The 19,629-nt window shown below is 49.6% G+C and overlaps 1 protein-coding gene across 1 annotated transcript in view; it reads left to right on the plus strand.

The window, feature by feature from the left end:
* The window catches only part of SPPL3 (signal peptide peptidase like 3), a 238,318-nt gene that overhangs the window by 39,568 nt on the left and 179,121 nt on the right, over window positions 1-19,629 (plus strand). The gene's annotated exons all lie outside the window — the stretch shown is intronic.

Raw genomic sequence — 19,629 nt, forward strand, 5'->3', positions numbered from 1 at the left:
TTTTTTTTAGAGCTTATTTCAAAAATGTGTGTGTGTGTGTGTGTGTTTTTTTCCCTGTTGCCCGTCTAGGATTGTTAGGCAGGCTATGAATTAAATAAAATAATTCCATTGGTTCTGGTGGGGTGCTTGGACAGCTAACATCACTAATTTTTTTTTTTTTTTTGAGGGGGGTAAGAGGGTCAACATATCCATTGAATATACACATGTAATGATGCCATCTAATTGTTTTTATTTTTCATATGATCCACACTATTTTCAGCAAATGTTAGGGGGAACATGGAGAAGCAGAGGGTGGGTTTATTATTATTTTTTTTTTATCCAGTTATATGTTTGTTTATTGTTTAGGCTTCATATACTGGAATTAGCTGACTAGCAGATCAATGTGGTTTACAAAAAGGTAAAAACATTAAAAATTAGCAAGGAAAGGAACACCAATAAATGGATAGAAAAAGTTAAAACGGTCATACCACTCAGAAGAAGAGGAAAACGAGGTCAAATAAAGTATTGAAATCGCATATTCCTTAGAATCCCTCTGGACCGGCCCAGATTAAGACTGATGGGTGTCTCTTCAGTGAGGGCCAATAAGAGCCCCTACCTGGCATAGAAAGCTCCAGTAATCTGTCTCCAGCAGGAGGAAGCTGGTGAAACCTTCAGTCTCTTTACTTAGTATTTCTTTCTTGATTTCTTTTTGTGGCTTTGGCTGGTATTTTTTCCCTCTGTGTATCTGGTTCTTATCCTGATTGTTAGAGGCCTCAGGGGTACTACACCCAGGTGGCCGGGTCCCTTGCCCCCCATCCTCCCAGTTCCAGCGTTTTTCGCTGTGTTGCTACGCCTAGGACTCTTCAGGGGAAGAGCAGCTAGGCTGGGAGAGGCAGCCTTTAGCTTAAAAAAAAAAAAAAAAAAAAAAAAGACTGGTTTGCACAACTTTCGGCCCTATTTGGCAAAGCTTACGCTGCAGACCCACCTAGCATCTCTAACTTCTGAACTGCTGCAAACGTTACGACATATTGAATTCTTTTCCACTCCTTTGCCGTTACTTGCTTCTCTTTCTCCGAGGACAAGCAGGCTGCTTGTTCTCACTGATGGGTGACGTCCACGGCAGCCCCTCCAATCGGAACACTTTCTAGCAAAGTCCTTTGCTAGTCCTTGCGCGCCGATGCGCACCGCGCATTCGCGCGGCCGTCTTCCCGCCCGAACTGGCTCGTGCCGGCCAGTCATAAGTACATAAGTACATAAGTAGTGCCATACTGGGAAAGACCAAAGGTCCATCTAGCCCAGCATCCTGTCACCGACAGTGGCCAATCCAGGTCAAGGGCACCTGGCACGCTCCCCAAACGTAAAAACATTCCAGACAAGTTATACCTAAAATGCGGAATTTTTCCAAGTCCATTTAATAGCGGTCTATGGACTTGTCCTTTAGGAATCTATCTAACCCCTTTTTAAACTCCGTCAAGCTAACCGCCCGTACCACGTTCTCCGGCAACGAATTCCAGAGTCTAATTACACGTTGGGTGAAGAAAAATTTTCTCCGATTCGTTTTAAATTTACCACACTGTAGCTTCAACTCATGCCCTCTAGTCCTAGTATTTTTGGATAGCGTGAACAGTCGCTTCACATCCACCCGATCCATTCCACTCATTATTTTATACACTTCTATCATATCTCCCCTCAGCCGTCTCTTCTCCAAGCTGAAAAGCCCTAGCCTTCTCAGCCTCTCTTCATAGGAAAGTCGTCCCATCCCCACTATCATTTTCGTCGCCCTTCGCTGTACCTTTTCCAATTCTACTATATCTTTTTTGAGATACGGAGACCAGTACTGAACACAATACTCCAGGTGCGCGCTCGGTACGGTCGTGTTTCGCCGTTCGTGCCCCAAAGTTGACCTCGCGCGTTGTTTATCGACTTCGTTCTACAAAAAAAAAAAAAAAAAAGGTGTCGGAAGGAGACCTTTATGGTTTTCTCCCTTCCCGTACTTCTAGTTTTGCCCCGGTAAGTTTTCTTTCGTCGTCGGGGTAGGCCCTATTTAGGCCTCGGTCGAAGTTTTTCTTCCCCCTATTTTTGTGGTGCCATTTTCGCCATTTCGAGTTTTGATCTCGCCGGCGCGATTTTTCCGCCCATGACATCGAAGTCTTCCAGCGGCTTCAAGAAGTGCACCCAGTGCGCCCGGGTAATCTCGCTCACTGACAGGCACGCGTCGTGTCTTCAGTGTCTGGGGGCTGGGCACCGCCCTCAGGCCTGTAGTCTGTGTTCTCTTTTGCAAAAGCGGACTCAGGTAGCGAGATTAGCCCAGTGGAACGTTTTGTTCTCGGGCTCTTCGTCGGCATCGGCACCGGGAGTATCGACTGCTTCGACATCGTCGGTGCCCGGACCTTCATCCTCGCCCCCGATTGCATCGAGTGCATCGAGGCATCGGCCCTCTGCATCGGGGCGACATCGGAGGGCGGCGTCGGTGGTATCGAGACCTCCTTGTCTGCTGATGTCGTCGGACGGTGGTGCTTCGTCTGGAGTGCAGGTGAGGGCTGTCCATTCCCCTGCTGGTGGCGGTGAGCCTTCGGGTGGGTCTCCCCCTACCCTGAGGGCTCCTGCGGTACAGCCCCCCCGAGACCGACCTTCTTCGGCCTCGGCCCCGAGGAAGAGACGGCTGGATTCTACGTCCTCCTCGTCGGTGCCGGGAAGCTCCGGTGACGTGCTTCGTTCCAAAAAATCGAAGAAGCATCGTCACCGGTCCCCTTCCCGTGTCGGCACCGAGAGCTGTGGGTCGCCGAGGGAGTCGGCACCCAGTAAGCATCTGCACCGAGAGGACCGCTCGCCCTCTGTTCAAGAGGTGTCAATGCGCTCCCCTTTGGACAGCCGGAACAGCCTCCACGCCCGGAACAGGTTCTGACATCGACTCCTGCATTGGCTTCCATGTCTTTTTCCACAGCCGCTCTGCATGAGAGCCTCCGGGCCGTTCTCCCAGAGATCCTGGGAGAGCTGTTGCGCCCTACCCCTCCGGTACCGGGGGTGCTTGCGCCGCCGGTACCGTTAAGCGAGGCGCCGCCTGGCCCGTTGTCCGGGGTGAGGTCTCCGACATTGGTGCCGCTTGTGGTACCAAGTGCGGTAGCCTCCCAGGAAGGCTCCCCGACTACGTCGGCGGAGGAAGCTTCGCCGGTGCGGGCGAGGGAGTCTACCTCTCGACGCTCCCACCGTGGCCGTGGTTCCACGGAGTCGAGCTGGGCACGGCTGCAGACACAGGTCCGTGAACTTGTGTCTGACACCGATGGTGAGGCCTCGTGGGAAGAGGAAGAAGACATCAGATATTTCTCTGACGAGGAGTCTGAGGGTCTTCCTTTTGATCCCACTCCCTCTCCTGAAAGACAGCTTTCCCCTCCTGAGAGCCTGTCTTTCGCTTCCTTTGTCCGGGAGATGTCTACGGCCATCCCCTTCCCGGTGGTTGTGGAGGACGAGCCCAGGGCTGAAATGTTTGAGCTCCTGGACTATCCTTCTCCACCTAAGGAAGCGTCCACAGTACCCATGCATCATGTCCTCAAAAAGACATTGCTGGCGAACTGGACCAAGCCTCTAAGTAATCCCCACATTCCCAAGAAGATCGAGTCCCAGTACCGGATTCATGGGGACCCAGAGCTGATGCGCACTCAGTTGCCTCATGACTCTGGGGTTGTGGATTTGGCCCTAAAGAAGGCCAAGAGTTCTAGGGAGCATGCTTCGGCGCCCCCGGGCAAGGACTCTAGAACCTTGGACTCCTTTGGGAGGAAGGCCTACCATTCTTCTATGCTCGTGGCCAAGATTCAGTCCTACCAGCTCTACACGAGCATCCACATGCGGAACAATGTGCGGCAGTTGGCGGGCTTGGTGGACAAGCTCCCCTCTGAGCAAGCCAAGCCATTTCAGGAGGTGGTCAGGCAGCTGAAGGCGTGCAGAAAATTCCTGGCCAGAGGGGTGTATGACACCTTTGATGTTGCGTCCAGGGCCGCTGCTCAAGGTGTGGTGATGCGCAGACTCTCATGGCTGCGTGCCTCCGACCTGGAGAATAGAATCCAGCAGCAGATTGCGGACTCGCCTTGCCGTGCGGATAATATTTTTGGAGAAAAAGTCGAGCAGGTGGTAGAGCAGCTCCACTAGCGGGACACCGCATTCGACAAGTTCTCCCGCCGGCAGCCTTCAGCCTCTACCTCTACAGGTAGAAGATTTTTGGGGGGGAAGGAAGACTGTTCCCTACTCTTCTGGCAAGCGTAGGTACAATCCTCCTTCTCGACAGCCTGCGGCCCAGGCTAAGCCCCAGCACGCTCGCTCTCGTCAGCAGCGTGCGCCTCAGCAAGGCCCCTCGGCTCCCCAGCAAAAGCAAGGGACGAGCTTTTGACTGGCTCCAGCAGAGCATAGCCGACATCCAAGTGTCAGTGCCGGGCGACCTGCCAGTCGGAGGGAGGTTGAAAGCTTTTCACCAAAGGTGGCCTCTCATAACCTCCGATCAGTGGGTTCTCCAAATAGTCCGGCAAGGATACACCCTCAATTTGGCCTCAAAACCTCCAAATTGTCCACCGGGAGCTCAGTCTTACAGCTTCCAGCACAAGCAGGTACTTGCAGAGGAACTCTCCGCCCTTCTCAGCGCCAATGCGGTCGAGCCCGTGCCATCCGGGCAAGAAGGGCTGGGATTCTATTCCAGGTACTTCCTTGTGGAAAAGAAAACAGGGGGGATGCGTCCCATCCTAGACCTAAGGGCCTTGAACAAATATCTGGTCAAGGAAAAGTTCAGGATGCTTTCCCTGGGCACCCTTCTCCCCATGATTCAGGAAAACGATTGGCTATGCTCTCTGGACTTGAAGGACGCCCACACACACATCCCGATACTGCCAGCTCACACACAGTATCTGCGATTTCAGCTGGGCACACGTCACTTCCAGTACTGTGTGCTACCCTTTGGGCTCGCCTCTGCGCCCAGAGTGTTCACGAAGGGCTTGGCTGTAGTAGCAGCGGCACTTCGCAGACTGGGGGTACACGTGTTCCCATATCTCGACGATTGGCTGGTGAAGAACACATCCGAGGCAGGAGCCCTGCAGTCCATGCAGATAACTATTCGCCTCCTGGAGCTACTGGGGTTTGTGATAAATTATCCAAAGTCCCATCTTCTCCCAGTGCAGAAACTCGAATTCATAGGAGCTCTGCTGGATTCTCGGACGGCTCGCGCCTATCTCCCAGAGACGAGAGCCAACAACTTGTTGTCCCTCGTCTCGCGGGTGCGAGCGTCCCAGCAGATCACAGCTCGGCAGATGTTGAGATTGCTGGGCCACATGGCCTCCACAGTTCATGTGACTCCCATGGCCCGCCTTCACATGCGATCTGCTCAATGGACCCTAGCTTCCCAGTGGTTTCAGGCTGCTGGGGATCTAGAAGACGTGATCCACCTGTCCACGAGTTTTCTCAAATCCCTGTATTGGTGGACGATTTGGTCCAATTTGACTCTGGGACGTCCTTTCCAAATTCCTCAGCCACAAAAAGTGCTGACCACGGATGCGTCTCTCCTGGGGTGGGGAGCTCATGTCGATGGGCTTCACACCCAAGGAAGCTGGTCCCTCCAGGAACGCGATCTGCAGATCAATCTTCTGGAGTTACGAGCGATCTGGAACGCTCTGAAGGCTTTCAGAGATCGGCTGTCCCACCAAATTATCCAAATTCAGACAGACAACCAGGTTGCCATGTATTACGTCAACAAGCAGGGGGGCACCGGATCTCGCCTCCTGTGTCAGGAAGCCGTCAGCATGTGGCTCTGGGCTCGCCGTCACGGCATGGTGCTCCAAGCCACATATCTGGCAGGCGTAAACAACAGTCTGGCCGACAGGTTGAGCAGGATTATGCAACCTCACGGGTGGTCGCTCAATTCCCGTGTAGTGCGACAGATCTTCCAGGTGTGGGGCACTCCCTTGTTAGATCTCTTCGCATCTCGAGCCAACCACAAGATCCCTCAGTTCTGTTCCAGGCTTCAGGCCCACGGCAGACTGGCATCGGATGCCTTCCTCCTGGACTGGGGGGAGGGTCTGCTGTATGCTTATCCTCCCATACCTCTGGTGGGGGAAGACTTTGTTGAAACTCAAGCAAGACCGAGGCACCATGATTCTGATTGCTCCTTTTTGGCCGCGTCAGATCTGGTTCCCTCTTCTTCTGGAGTTGTCCTCCGAAGAACCGTGGAGATTGGAGTGTTTTCAGACCCTCATCTCACAGGACGAAGGGGCGCTTCTGCGATCCCAACCTCCGGTCCCTGGCTCTCACGGCCTGGATGTTGAGAGCGTAGACTTTGCCTCTTTGGGTCTGTCTGAGAGTGTCTCCCGTATCTTGCTTGCTTCCAGGAAAGATTCCACTAAGAGGAGTTACTTCTTTCTATGGAGGAGGTTTGCCGTCTGCTGTGACAGCAAGGCCCTAGATCCTCGCTCTTGTCCTACACAGACCCTGCTTGAATACCTTCTGCACTTGTCTGAGTCTGGTCTCAAGACTAACTCTGTAAGGGTTCACCTTAGTGCAATCAGTCCATACCATTACCGTGTGGAAGGTAAGCCGATCTCAGGACAGCCTTTAGTTGTTCGCTTCATGAGAGGTTTGCTTTTGTCAAAGCCCCCTGTCAAGCCTCCTACAGTGTCATGGGATCTCAATGTCGTTCTCACCCAGCTGATGAAACCTCCTTTTGAGCCACTGAACTCCTGCCATCTGAAGTACTTGACTTGGAAGGTCATTTTCTTGGTTGCAGTTACTTCAGCTCGTAGAGTCAATGAGCTTCAGGCCCTGGTAGCCCAGGCCCCTTACACCAAATTTCATCATAACAGAGTAGTCCTCTGCACTCACCCTAAGTTCTTGCCAAAGGTTGTGTCAGAGTTCCATCTGAACCAGTGAATTGTCTTGCCAACATTCTTTCCCCGTCCTCATTCCTGCCCTGCTGAACGTCAGCTGCACGCATTGGCCTTCTATTTGAAGCGGACACAGCCCAACAGACAGTCCGCCCAATTGTTTGTTTCTTTTGATCCCAACAGGAGGGGAGTGGCTGTGGGAAAACGCACCATATCCAATTGGCTAGCAGATTGCATTTCCTTCACTTACGCCCAGGCTGGGCTGGCTCTTGAGGGTCATGTCACGGCTCATAATGTTAGAGTCATGGCAGCGTCGGTAGCCCACTTGAAGTCAGCCACTATTGAAGAGATTTGCAAAGCTGCGACGTGGTCATCTGTCCACACATTCACATCTCATTACTGCCTGCAGCAGGATACCCGACGCGACAGTCGGTTCGGGCAGTCAGTGCTTCAGAATCTGTTCGGGGTTTAGAATCCAACTCCACCCCCCTAGGTCCATGTTTGTTCTGTTCCAGGCTACACTCTCAGTTAGTTGGTAAATTTTTTAGGTCAATCTCAGTTATGTCTTCGCCATTGCGAGGCCCAATTGACCATGGATGTTGTTTTGAGTGAGCCTGGGGGCTAGGGATACCCTATCAGTGAGAACAAGCAGCCTGCTTGTCCTCGGAGAAAGCGAATGCTACATACCTGTAGAAGGTATTCTCCGAGGACAGCAGGCTGATTGTTCTCACAAACCCGCCCGCCTCCCCTTTGGAGTTGTGTCTTCCCTTCTCTTTGTCTTGCTACATATGAGACTGACGAACACGAGCTGGTTCGGGCGGGAAGACGGCCGCGCATGCGCATCGGCGCGCGAGGACTAGCAAAGGACTTTACTAGAAAGTGTTCCGATTGGAGGGGCTGCCGTGGACGTCACCCATCAGTGAGAACAATCAGCCTGCTGTCCTCGGAGAATACCTTCTACAGGTATGTAGCATTCGCTTTACTTCATTGATTTTGATAGCTACATTGATGTATGTTTTTTGCAGACTGATATAAGCCACATTGAGCCTGCCCATGGGTGGGAAAATGTGGGATATAAAACTATAAATAAATAAATTTTGGAGTGGTCTGGAGTGTTTTGTTGACGGCTGTCCTCTTTCCTCTGTGTGCTCGAGCTGAGTAGCAGGAGTTAAAAAAAAAAATTGTGGTTCAAATGTATAAAGCGTTTTTGCTGCAGCAATCTCATCCTCTCCAGGTAACTTCAGGGGAAAGTTCTGAGGAGCAGCTGGGGTCTGCCAAGCAGCCCAGAGAGACCGGGGATATGGTTGAGGTACCGGATCTTGATCCACATCTGGAATTGCCTTCCCTAGAGGAACAACTCTTTTCTCAGGAGGACAATGAGGACGAGGGCTCTGTCTTTGGGGATGCAGAAGCAGAGCCATTCATTCCTGGGGAGGACTCTTTAGTACTGAGGATTTTTCATAAAGAGGATTTGCAGGATCTAATTTCCTTAGTTTCCTCCACTCTCCGTTTTGAGGAGGAGTCTTTGACGACTCCGTCGCGCAAGGTGGATCTTCTTATTAAAGGGGTCTGCAAACCAGGCAAGATGTTCCCTATGCATCAGGATATCAGGGACATCATCCAGGCTCAGTGGGATGTCCCTGATTCAGTTTTTCGCCCTGCTAAGGCTATGGTGCATCTTTATCCAGTCCCTGAGGTAGACAAATTTATTTATTTATTTTTGTTACATATGTACCCCGCGCTTTCCCATTCATGGCAGGCTCAATGTGGCTTACATATTGTATACAGGTACTTATTTGTACCTGGGACAATGGAGGGTTAAGTGACTTGTCCAGAGTCACAAGGAGCTGCCTGTGCCTGAAGTGGGAATCAAACTCAGTTCCTCAGTTCCCCAGGACCAAAATCCACCACCCTAACCACTAGGCCACTCCTCCACACAAATTCACACACAAATCTCTGTTAAAGCCCCCTGTAGTGGACGCAGTAGTCTCTGCGGTTACTAAGCTGAATACGTTACCGGTAGATGGGGCTCTGCTCTCAAGGATGTTGAAGACCGCCGGATGGAGTCCCTTTTTTTAAGAGTAGCGTTGATGTGTCGGCTCTGGCCATACAGGTGGCTATTTGTGAGTCCTTGGTAGTCAGGGCTTGTTTGCGGTGGTCAGAGAGAGTGTTGGATAGGTCCTCAGAATATCTTTTCTTCTGTAGATTTGGAGGTGGCCAAGCTAGAAATGGGTTCTGCCTTTTTGGCAGATGCTTTTGTATGACTTGTTGCGAGCATTGGCCAAGACTATGGCTGAGTGTAGCGGCTAGGCGCTCCCTTTGGCTTAGAGGATGGTCGGCAGATGCGACGTCTAAGCTTAGTAAATTTCCTTTCAAGGGATCCTTGTTCAGTGAGGAATTGGACAAGCTGGTGACTCCAGCTCAACGTCCCAGATATTTCCAGAGGATGGTCAACTTGAAGAGTCGTCTTCAGTCATCTCAGTCCCTGGATTATAAGGTCAAATTAAGGTAATTGAAATTGCCTATTATAGTGTTGCCAAACTTGTTCCCTAATTTCTGTTAACATTTCATCTTCTGTTTGTTCTGGCCTGTCGGATAATGATATAGTTCTACCAGTATTCTTTCTCTTCGCACGTGGAATTTCTACTCATAGGGATTTCATGTTGCTATCAGTTTCCTGCTAAATATCTACCTCTTCATTTAGAATTATATATAACTCTCCCATCTTATTTTTTTAGGCTTCTACCATTTGTATATAGACATTTTAAATGTAGAATTACACAATCTAATAACTTAATTTGGCAACTGATTCGCACCAAAATTTAAGGAAATGTCAGGTGTCCTTGAGAATCAAGGCAGGGATATATTTGGAAGAGCCACATATTTCACAGAAAGATGGCATGATTACGTGCAAATAACTTTCGGGTTTGCATTCACACCATATTGTCAGAAATGTGAGATATCTATGAGGATTAAAAAGACTTTTTTTTTTTTTTTTTGGGGGGGGGGGGGGGGGGGATCCACAAAGATACACAAACTACTATGCCACTTAATAACTCTTTGGTTTGGTGCAGATTGGATGCCAAATTTTAGGAGATTTTGAGATAGAGGAGGCAGAAAGGCGTTAGGGTAATTTTTTCCATATACACACAGGTTTGCATGTATATTCCAGAAAGAAGGCTCCATTGCATAATAACATAGTAAGTGATGGCAGATATTAATCCGTAAACAAACCTTTTCCAGAGATGGGAAGGCGGTAGAACGAGAGGGCATGAAATGAGATTGAAGGGGGGCAGACTCAAGAAGAATGTCAGGAAGTATTTTTTCACGGAGAGGGTGGTGGATGCGTGGAATGCCCTCCCGCGGGAGGTGGTGGAGATGAAAACGGTAATGGAATTCAAACATGCGTGGGATAAACATAAAGGAATCCTGTGCAGAAGGAAGGGATCCTCAGGAGCTTAGCCTAGAATGGGTGGAAGAGCTGGTGGTTGGGCGGCGGGGATAGTGCTGGGCAGACTTATATGGTCTGTGCCAGAGCCGGTGGTGGGAGGCAGGGATAGTGCTGGGTAGACTTATACGGTCTGTGCCAGAGCTGGTGGTGGGAGGCAGGACTGGTAGTTGGGAGGCGAGGATAGTGCTGGGCAGACTTATACAGTCTGTGCCAGAGCTGGTGGTGGGAGGCGGGGTTGGTGGTTGGGAGGCGGGGATAGGGCTGGCCAGACTTATACGGTTTGTGCCCTGAAGAGGACAGTACAAATAAAAAAAAAAAGTAGCACATATGAATTTACCTTCTTGGGCAGACTAGATGGACCGTGCAGGTCTTTTTCTGCCGTCATCTACTACGTTACTATGTTAGATAAAGATCTGAACGGTCCATCTAGTCTGCTCAATAGTCACACTCATCAATTCATGATTAAATCAGCAATGAATGTGATATTATATACTTTATCATGAGTCTTTCTGGGATGTAGGCTGTAGAAATCCGGAAGACTCTATCCTTATGTTCTACCTACTGGAGTTGCCATCAAAGCCTGCTGTGTGTGACTTCTCATTTTAGGTATGAGAACAGACTCTCTTGGGAATTTAATGTGGCTGGCATATTTCATTGTATACTAGTGAAAAAAGGCACACAAATGAAACGGGCACTAGCAAGGTTATGTTTTTCAGGGAACCGTTAGGAAGCGGGTTGTGGTGCGAGTTCCGTGTTCGCCTGCTTCCCGCCACCCTGCTGGTTACGATGGAGTTTGAGCGGTGCAGGAGTCTGGACATCAATGGCCAGTTGTGGCGCGAGTTCTGTCTCGTGGCCATTTTGAGTTTGACATGACGCTCATTAACATGTACGGAGTATGGGCTCTGAGTTCGGTGCCCCCTCCCTCCCTCTCCTCCTCTCCGAGTTCCAGGCCCCCCGCCTCCCTCCCTCTCTCCTCTGAGTGGGAGCCCGACCTGTGCTTGAGGAAACAGGAAATGAGGGCGGGACCAGAGGCAGAGCTGAGAGAGAAGGGAAGGCAAGCTGAAGCGCAGAGTCTGCTCGCCTTTCACTGCTGCTGCCGGACCCCGAGATAAGAACTTTTAAATTCTGGGCGGCACACAGGAAGGAAAGGAGCAGGCAAAAGACTAGGAGAAGAGGGCGGGCAGCGCAGGTTGGGCTTGCTGGGAACTTCCGTTCTGGGACTTCAGGTAGGTCAAATATTGGGGTGCTGGAGCACCCACAGCACCCATGGAGTCGGCACCTATGCCTCCATGTCCAGCAATTCTTCCCTCTCCATGTCCTCCTCTTCCCTGCCATCCGTGTCCCGCAATTCTCTCCTCCTACTGTCTTCCCATCCCATCCATTCTCTTCTGCCCTCCCCTTCCCTTCCTCCCGCCCTCCCTCCCTTTGCGATTCTTTCCTCCCCTCGATTTGTACCTGAACGTTCTCTGGCTGGCTGGCACTGGCTTGCCTTCCCTCTCACTGTTCCACCCTCTGACATCATTACGTTTTGACGCGAGGGCGGGGCAACGAGTGCTTATGGATGTTACGAACCCAGGCATCCAGACGTAGAATGTTGGAGGTGCAAATTATTATATAGGATGTGGTATTTAATCATTTGGTTGCTCATGTTGATCTAACTAATATTCTGCATCCACGACAGATGGGTTTCAGAGCCCCACACAGTACAGAAACAACAATGACTGCATTGCTTAACGAACTTCATACTATCCAAGAAAGGGAAGAAATCGCTCTTATTTCCTTAGATCTATAAACTGCAGTTGACCTTGTGGATCATTCACTGCTTCTGGCATGTCTTTGCTCAATAGGTTTGATTAATACTGCCTTAGCCTGGTTTAAATCTGTTCTTACAAGGCGGGTTTTTTCGGTATCCACTGTTAATAAACATCTTCTAATCATGAGCTAATCTGTGGAGTTCCTTAGGGAGTCGGTTCTTTCTCTTACTTTTTAACATTTTTCTCAGTCCGCTTGCAACTAATGCAGATGACATCCTTTTGTTATATTCCACACTCCCCCTTTTCTATAAATCTCGAACCCCTTCAAAAGGCACTTTCCATATTGTCCCACAGATCAATCCAGAGATGAGCGGGTTATGTCCCTCTACCAGCAGGTGGAGATGCAGAGCTCAGCCATAAAGGGTACTGTGCAGTAGCCTTGCTTTCAGTATTCTCTCTATCCCAGCAGGTGGATGGACATATCCTGTGCAGCCCTCTGGATTGAGACTTGTTCCTTGCCTGTTCAGTCAGGTGTAGTTGAGCTTGGTCAATGCGGGGTACACCTGGTGGTGCCTGGTCCCTTCCCTTCCTCCCAATCTGGCATTCTAATCATGCTACCTGGAACTCCTGCCTCAAAAAAAAAAAAAAGTGACTGGGTGTTGTGTAAACAAAAAAAAAGGGGGGGGGGAACCCTATTCTGGGCACTACGGGGGCTGGGATTCTATTTGCACCGCTTGTGAGCTGTTCTAAATTGATAGAGCAGTGAGTGTTTATTTCTTCTTTACCCCAGTGAGAGCAGTCTTCATGTGGCTTCTGTGTCTAGCAAGGGAGCATGGTATACTGGGAAGGGACGATTCCCCTGTTCTTGTATCCAAGTGACTGCCATTTGCTATCCTTCAGTGACAATTCCGGCACCAACACTGTTGGGCCCGGTGCCACTTGCTGCTTTGCTCTCCAGAATGATTCTTTTTTCAGCTAGAGGGGACTGTGCTGTGTTTTTTTTTTTTTTTTTTTTTTTTTTTGTGTGGGTGCTGGAGCTGGTTGCTCTCTGGTGGTCGCCATGTTGGTTTGCTGACTTTGTCAACCCCCCCCCCCCCTCCCCAAAAAAAACCCAGAAAATGTTGAGCCCTGCTGCGCCACCGAGTGTCGAGCCTGATTTTGGCTTTGCAGGTGGCACCTTGCTCTGGCGGGGGTGTGGGGCTCCGTCTCTGGTTGTGGAGTCTGACAGTCTGGCGCCCTCGATGGCTGTCGAGCCTTGCTCTGCCTCTGGGTGTGGGACTTTTTTTGCCCCCTCTGTGGATACCGAGCTTTGCTCCGTCTCTGGAGGCCGGTCCTTTCTCTGTCTATAGCTGTTGGATCTTACTCCATCTATGGATAACAGTCTCTGCTTCATTGCTGGATGTCGAGTCTTTCTCTGTCAGTGGCGAGCCATGCTTCGTCTCCTGGGGGTGAGCTGTGCTTCGTTGTTCCATGTCGGCCGGGTACAGTCTTGACAGGTTCCACCATGCTCCATTTCTAGAAGTCGACCTTTGCCTCTGGTTATTGGGCTTTATTCTGTCTCGGGCGGTCCTCTTTTGCTTTGTCTCTCTCAATAGTCTGGCTCTGCCACGGCTTTGGCTCTAGTGGTTAAGCCTGGCCTCGTCCTTGGTGGTCGAGCCTTGTTCCATGTCCAGCTGGCCTGCTGTGCTTTTGGGTGGTTGAATTTCCCCTGTCTGGTTGCTGGCTAGTGTGGCACGCACCACCTCTATCGGGATTTGCCCCGTCATTGTCTCTTAAGCCTTGTCGATTCTGGCTGTCACTGGCTGACCTTTTTTTTGCCACCGTTGGGGCTCTACCTTGTTCTCTCCTTGGGAGGTCAGGCCTTGCTTAGTCTAAGGGCATCAGCTTTCCTTGTTCGTTTGTCCTTGGCTCTTTCATCATTTGTGGTTGAGACTTCCTCCTTGCTTGCTTATGACTCTGGTAGGTGACTCTCCCCCAGCCTTGCTGGAGGCCGTTCTTGCACCGTCTCTGGATGGCGAGGTCTGTCGGAGTCTCGCCGCCTTGTCCTGCTTCAATTTCTGGAGTCTGGCACCAGTGCTGCCTGTCGAGGCTTGTTCTGTTTTTGCAGTCCCACCCTACTTGGAGTCTGCTTTGCTATATCCCACTTGTCTCTGAACTGATCTGTGTGGGGCACTATGGAAGGTAAAATTTAGTCCTGATAATTTTCTTTCCATTAGTACCAACAGATCAGTCCAGAGGCCCGCCCTTTGTTCTTGTCTCAGACTTTGTGTGTGTGCATTGTTTCAGGTTAGGAATTACCTACTGCATACGTTGCTTTGTGTGTTTTTGCGGACATCACTTTGGTGAATGGATTTTTCTGGGAGGATTATCCCGGTCCCTTGACCACAGGGCCACTGGTTCTCCACTCGTTTGTGGCAGAGGCAGGAGTTTGATACATGGTCTCTTTACTGCTTTAGTATTGATCATACTGAAAGTGAGGCTGCTGCACAGTACCCTTTATGGCAGAGCTCTGGCGTTCTCTCTATCTCCACCTACTGGTAGAGGGACATAACCCACTCATCTGTGGCTTGATCTGTTGGGACTAATGGAAAGAAAATTATCAAGTAAGGACTAATTTTACCTTTTTCACCTGGCTAACTTCCCATAAAGTTGTACTCAACCCTGCAAAAACAATGGCGTGTTGGATCACTGGTTCTTTCAGTACACCATATATACTGTTGAAATTCTTTGGTCATCAAATCACTTCGCTATCTAGAAATATATATTGATTCTAAACTTTTATTCAATAAGCAAATTCCGACGGAGGAAGTGACGTCACCGGCGGAATGGCTGCCTGAAGATAGAGCTCCGAGTGACCCACAGGGAAAAAACAGAAATAATACTCGACGCGAACGCGGGAACTCTCCGTAAAACCGCTAAATATCACTGCTCACTTTAGCGGGTCGAACAGCTGTGCCGAACGCGAAGTGCAGAAGTGGATCTTTCGCGATTCGCCTTCCCGGGGACAGCAAGAGCGGCGAACAAAATGGCGGCCGCGGCGCACACCCAAGAACAGCAAATGGCAAGCACATCGACTGCAGAGCCCCAGAGAGAAGGTATGGAAGCAGAAATTTCGGAGGAGGACCAATGGCCTGACTGGAAACAATAGCTACAAGAAATCAAAGTGGACTTGAAGGCCATGTGGGGGCGATCTGGCAACTTTAGGCACAGATCTCAGAGGGGAAATACGAGAGCTGGGGGCCCGACTAGAAGATACGGAGACCCGGTTGGATTCCCACGATGAAACACTGAACACACTTGACCAACAAGTGGGAGACTTGCAGACCTCCCAACAGTAAATCCTGGACAAACTGGAGGATTTAGAGAATCGCAGCCGGAGATGCAATCTGCGCTTTAGGGGCCTGCCTGAGACACCAACATACTCAAATTGTGAGGACACGATCCAGAGGCTAGTACGGGATCTCCTGGCTACGAGCGGAACCCAGTTGGAACAATCAGCGATTCATCTAGAGCGGGCTCACAGAGCGCTCGGAACTCCGCGAACGAATCTGCCCAAAGATATCATTGTGTGCTTCAAAGATTATAAGCTGAAGGAACAAGTGGCAAACATAGCGCGCCAGACCCCAAACTTTAAATGGGATTCGTATGAAATAGAAATATACCAAGATCTGGCGGCAGCCACTCTAAAGCGTAGAGCGGATTTAAAACCAGTCACCAAGCGATTACAAGAGATGGGTATCCGCTACAGATGGAGACACCCCTTCGCGCTGGTCTTCTACAAGGAGGGAAAGATGCAACAAATCCGATCTTTGATGGAGGCCAAGGAGATTTTGCCAGAAGAAAACTTGGGAGAGTCACTAAAGGCACTGAAACCACCACAAAGAAGGTCGGATGCTCCCCCAAAATGGCAGAGAGCGGGGAAGGGAACACGACGCCTACAGCGGCAGCAATCAGCTGCTAAGATAACCTGACTTTGCCCTTAATCAATCTACTAAGAGACATGACTATAAGACTGTTGGGCACAGGACACTGCTTGACGTAAAGTCAGGAAAAAAGGTTTGAAATAGTTTGCAAAAGTTAATAGAGTTATACAAAGTGAGGCACTGTATAAATATTGTTGGGTTATAGTTTTAACAAAAATGCCAGTCGAGGATTGTTAATTAGTACAATGAAACCTGTGGGGGCACTTGAGAGGCACCATCCGCCTTCCACTTTCTCCTTACACTACCCACGTTACTTAACGTGGGCAGCTACAGAATTTTTGGGGGGAAGATGGGGAGGGAGGGAGGGGAAGAAGAAGGGATGGGATGGTTGGGTGGGGGGAGGGAAGAGGGGAACAAAAGGGAGAGAGCGAATACTGTGAGGAGCGTGACCATGACTCGAAAGCAAGGGAGAGAGTCACAGGAGGGGACACTCAATTTAAGCAACTTATATGATTATCTTGGATAATTCATGGCTGAAATAAATTTTCTACTGCTTAATGCACGAGGGTTGAATATTCCTAGAAAACGGCAGCTCCTGTTCAGGGAGCTACTCCGCCTTCGGACGGATGTGGCCCTGGTACAGGAAACACATCTCCTACCTAGGCATGAACACTTGTGTCAACATAAGAAATTCCCTGGTATATACTTTGCATCCAATAGGGATAACGTCAAAAATAAAGGGGTATTAATAGCATTTAACGGAGCTAAGCCCTGGAAGATACAAAAAATTGTTAAAGATAAAGGGGGGACGTTACATCTTAGTGATTTTTTCCTTAGCAGAGCAGGTATATACAGTAGTTAACATTTATGCACCTAATGCAGATCAGGGATCTTTTTTTTGTGAGCTAGACCAGATAATTCTAAAACACTTAGAGGGCTCATTACTGATAGGAGGGGATTTTAATCTAACGCTACAGCCCCATTTAGACAACTCCTCACGACACACAGGATATGGCCAGAGAGATAGGGTGGCGCTACAAGAATTTATTGAGCGCTGGCACCTGGTCGATTTTTGGCGACAGGCAAACCATACCAAGCGCAGCTATTCCTATTTCTCGACAGTGCACCAGTCTTCATCGAGGATAGACTTCTGGCTAGGAGAGGCTGCGATGCAGGGGCTTATAGGTTCACAGCAAATCCTACCCCGTACATGGACAGATCACTCCCCCATATTATTACAACTAATCCTCCCTAAGACTCGACGAGAAAACGGGGGCTGGCGACTAGATGATACTTTGCTCCAAGAGCCCGCTAACATACTAAGCCTGGAGCGACATATTAAGGAATACATTCAGTTCAATGACACTGGGGAAGTGACTCCTATAGTACTTTGGGAGAGCTTCAAAGCAGTCATGCGCGGACATCTGATAGCATTAAAAACCCACATAGGGAGAACAAAGAGAGCCAAAGAAGCCGAACTGCGGGGACAACTGGGGAAAGCGGAAACCGCACTTCACCGAGATGGGCCCCGGCCGGCAGTGGAGATTATCGATCAAATACATAGACTGCGAAAACAGATAAATGAGCTGGAGCTGGCGGACTTGGCAGAAAAACTTCAGCGGGTCCGCCAGTCCCACTTTGAATTTGGCAATAAAGCCAGCCGGCTTTTGGCTTATAAACTTAAACAAACTACACTCCGGAATGTGGTGGTGAGTCTAAAAGATGAGGGAGGGATAACACGCGTAGACCCCGAGTATATTGAGGCGGCATTTGGGGACTTTTATAAAACACTATATATGGCAGGGGAGGAGGTACCAGAAGAGGAAATGGAGGATTATTTTGCGGACATAGAACTCCCTAAACTAGCAGTTAGTGCAGATCAAGTCCTGTCACAACCATTTGAGCTAGAGGAGCTCCTGCGGGTTCTCAAGGAGCTTCCTATAGGTAAGGCGCCGGGGCCCGATGGATTCACCAACAAATTTTATAAGGTGTTTGGGGGGGTGTTGGCTCCACTGTTATTAAAGGTCTTCAATTCGCTTGAATTTAGTCAGGAGCTCCCCCCCACATGGAATCTGGCTAGCATTACAGTTATCCCTAAGCCGGGAAAAGACCCGCAATTATGTGCATCATACAGGCCGATTTCTTTGTTGGGGGTAGATTATAAGATCTTTACAAAAATTTTAGCGACCAGACTCCAGAGATACCTCCCAACACTAATCCATGAAGACCAAACGGGCTTTGTACATGGAAGACAGACTTTTGATAACATCTGCAGGGCCCTCCACATGATACATCACACACAGGAACATAAACTTTCTATGTGCCTGCTATCCCTTGACGCAGAGAAGGCATTCGACCGGGTGAGTTGGCCTTTCCTGTTTACAGTCTTGGGTAGGATGGGTTTCACCGGGCGATTCACACACTGGCTTAAACTGATCTATAAGGCACCCTTAGCATCGATAAGGGTAAATGGGAGACTCTCCAAGCCATTTCAACTACATAGGGGGACCCGACAAGGTTGTGCGCTATCACCATTGCTCTTTGCGATAGTTATGGAGCCATTGGCTATTCAGATACGAACGCACCCTGATATCAGGGGACCACGGGTGGGGGGCCTGGAAACACGGGCGCTCCTCTTTGCGGATGACATACTACTTATGCTCCGGGAGCCAGGACCCGCAATTCTGAAGATACAAGAGTTGCTCCAGTCGTATGGGAGAGTATCTGGCTTCAAGGTTAACCTAGACAAGTCAGAAGCGTTAGATATAAATATCCCAGCCCCACAAAAAGCACAGTTGCAGACTACTTCCCCATTTCGATGGGCTGCACGACATATTAGATATCTGGGAGTCAATATTCCGAGGAGTTTGGATGAGCTATTCCAATCAAATTTCCCAGAAATGGTAAAAAGGCTCTTTGCAGAACTACATCGATGGGAGGGATTGACACTGTCTTGGAGTGGGAGGATCAATGCAGTTAAGATGGTTATATTACCTAGAATTTTGTATCTTTTTATGGCCCTGCCCATAGCCATCCCAGATAGTTTTTTGCGAGGCCTACAGAACAATGTATTTTCATTTATTGGAGAAAACGACCCCCGAGGGTGAAAAGAGAAGTCATGTATCAATCGAAAGAGAGGGGAGGGATGGGAGTTCCTTCCTTCACACACTACTTACAAGCAGCCCACCTTAGAGTAATAGCTACATGGCTTCAGGATACAGGGAAGGCCTGGACAAGGGTGGAACAAAAATGGATGGGACCTTTCCCGCTGCGAGCTATCCCCTGGTTATCGCGGGAAGATTTAGGAGAAATAATCAAGGGAAGCCCGCCTATGATGCGCTGGCCTCTATTGACGTGGAGTAAGATAAGGGGACACTTTTTCCCGGGGCGAATATATTATAGGCATATGTTCCTTTGCTTTGCTCCCCAGTTCAGACCGGGCAAACAAGATAAAGCTTTCCAGCGATGGGAGGAGATGGGGCTTTGTGAATTAGGCCAAATGTGGGAAACGGATAAGACGGTGCCATTCCAAGAATTATGCCAGGAGCATGGCCTCTCTCCCCTGCAAGCTTTTCAGTACTATCAAGTGAAGGATTTTATAGCTCGCAGAGCACAGGATGAGTTAAAGCTACAAGAAACTAAATTGGAGGAGGGGATGATGAAGGGAG

This window comes from Microcaecilia unicolor, chromosome 11, assembly GCF_901765095.1.
Source record: "Microcaecilia unicolor chromosome 11, aMicUni1.1, whole genome shotgun sequence".
NCBI classification, from domain to species: Eukaryota; Metazoa; Chordata; class Amphibia; order Gymnophiona; family Siphonopidae; genus Microcaecilia; species Microcaecilia unicolor.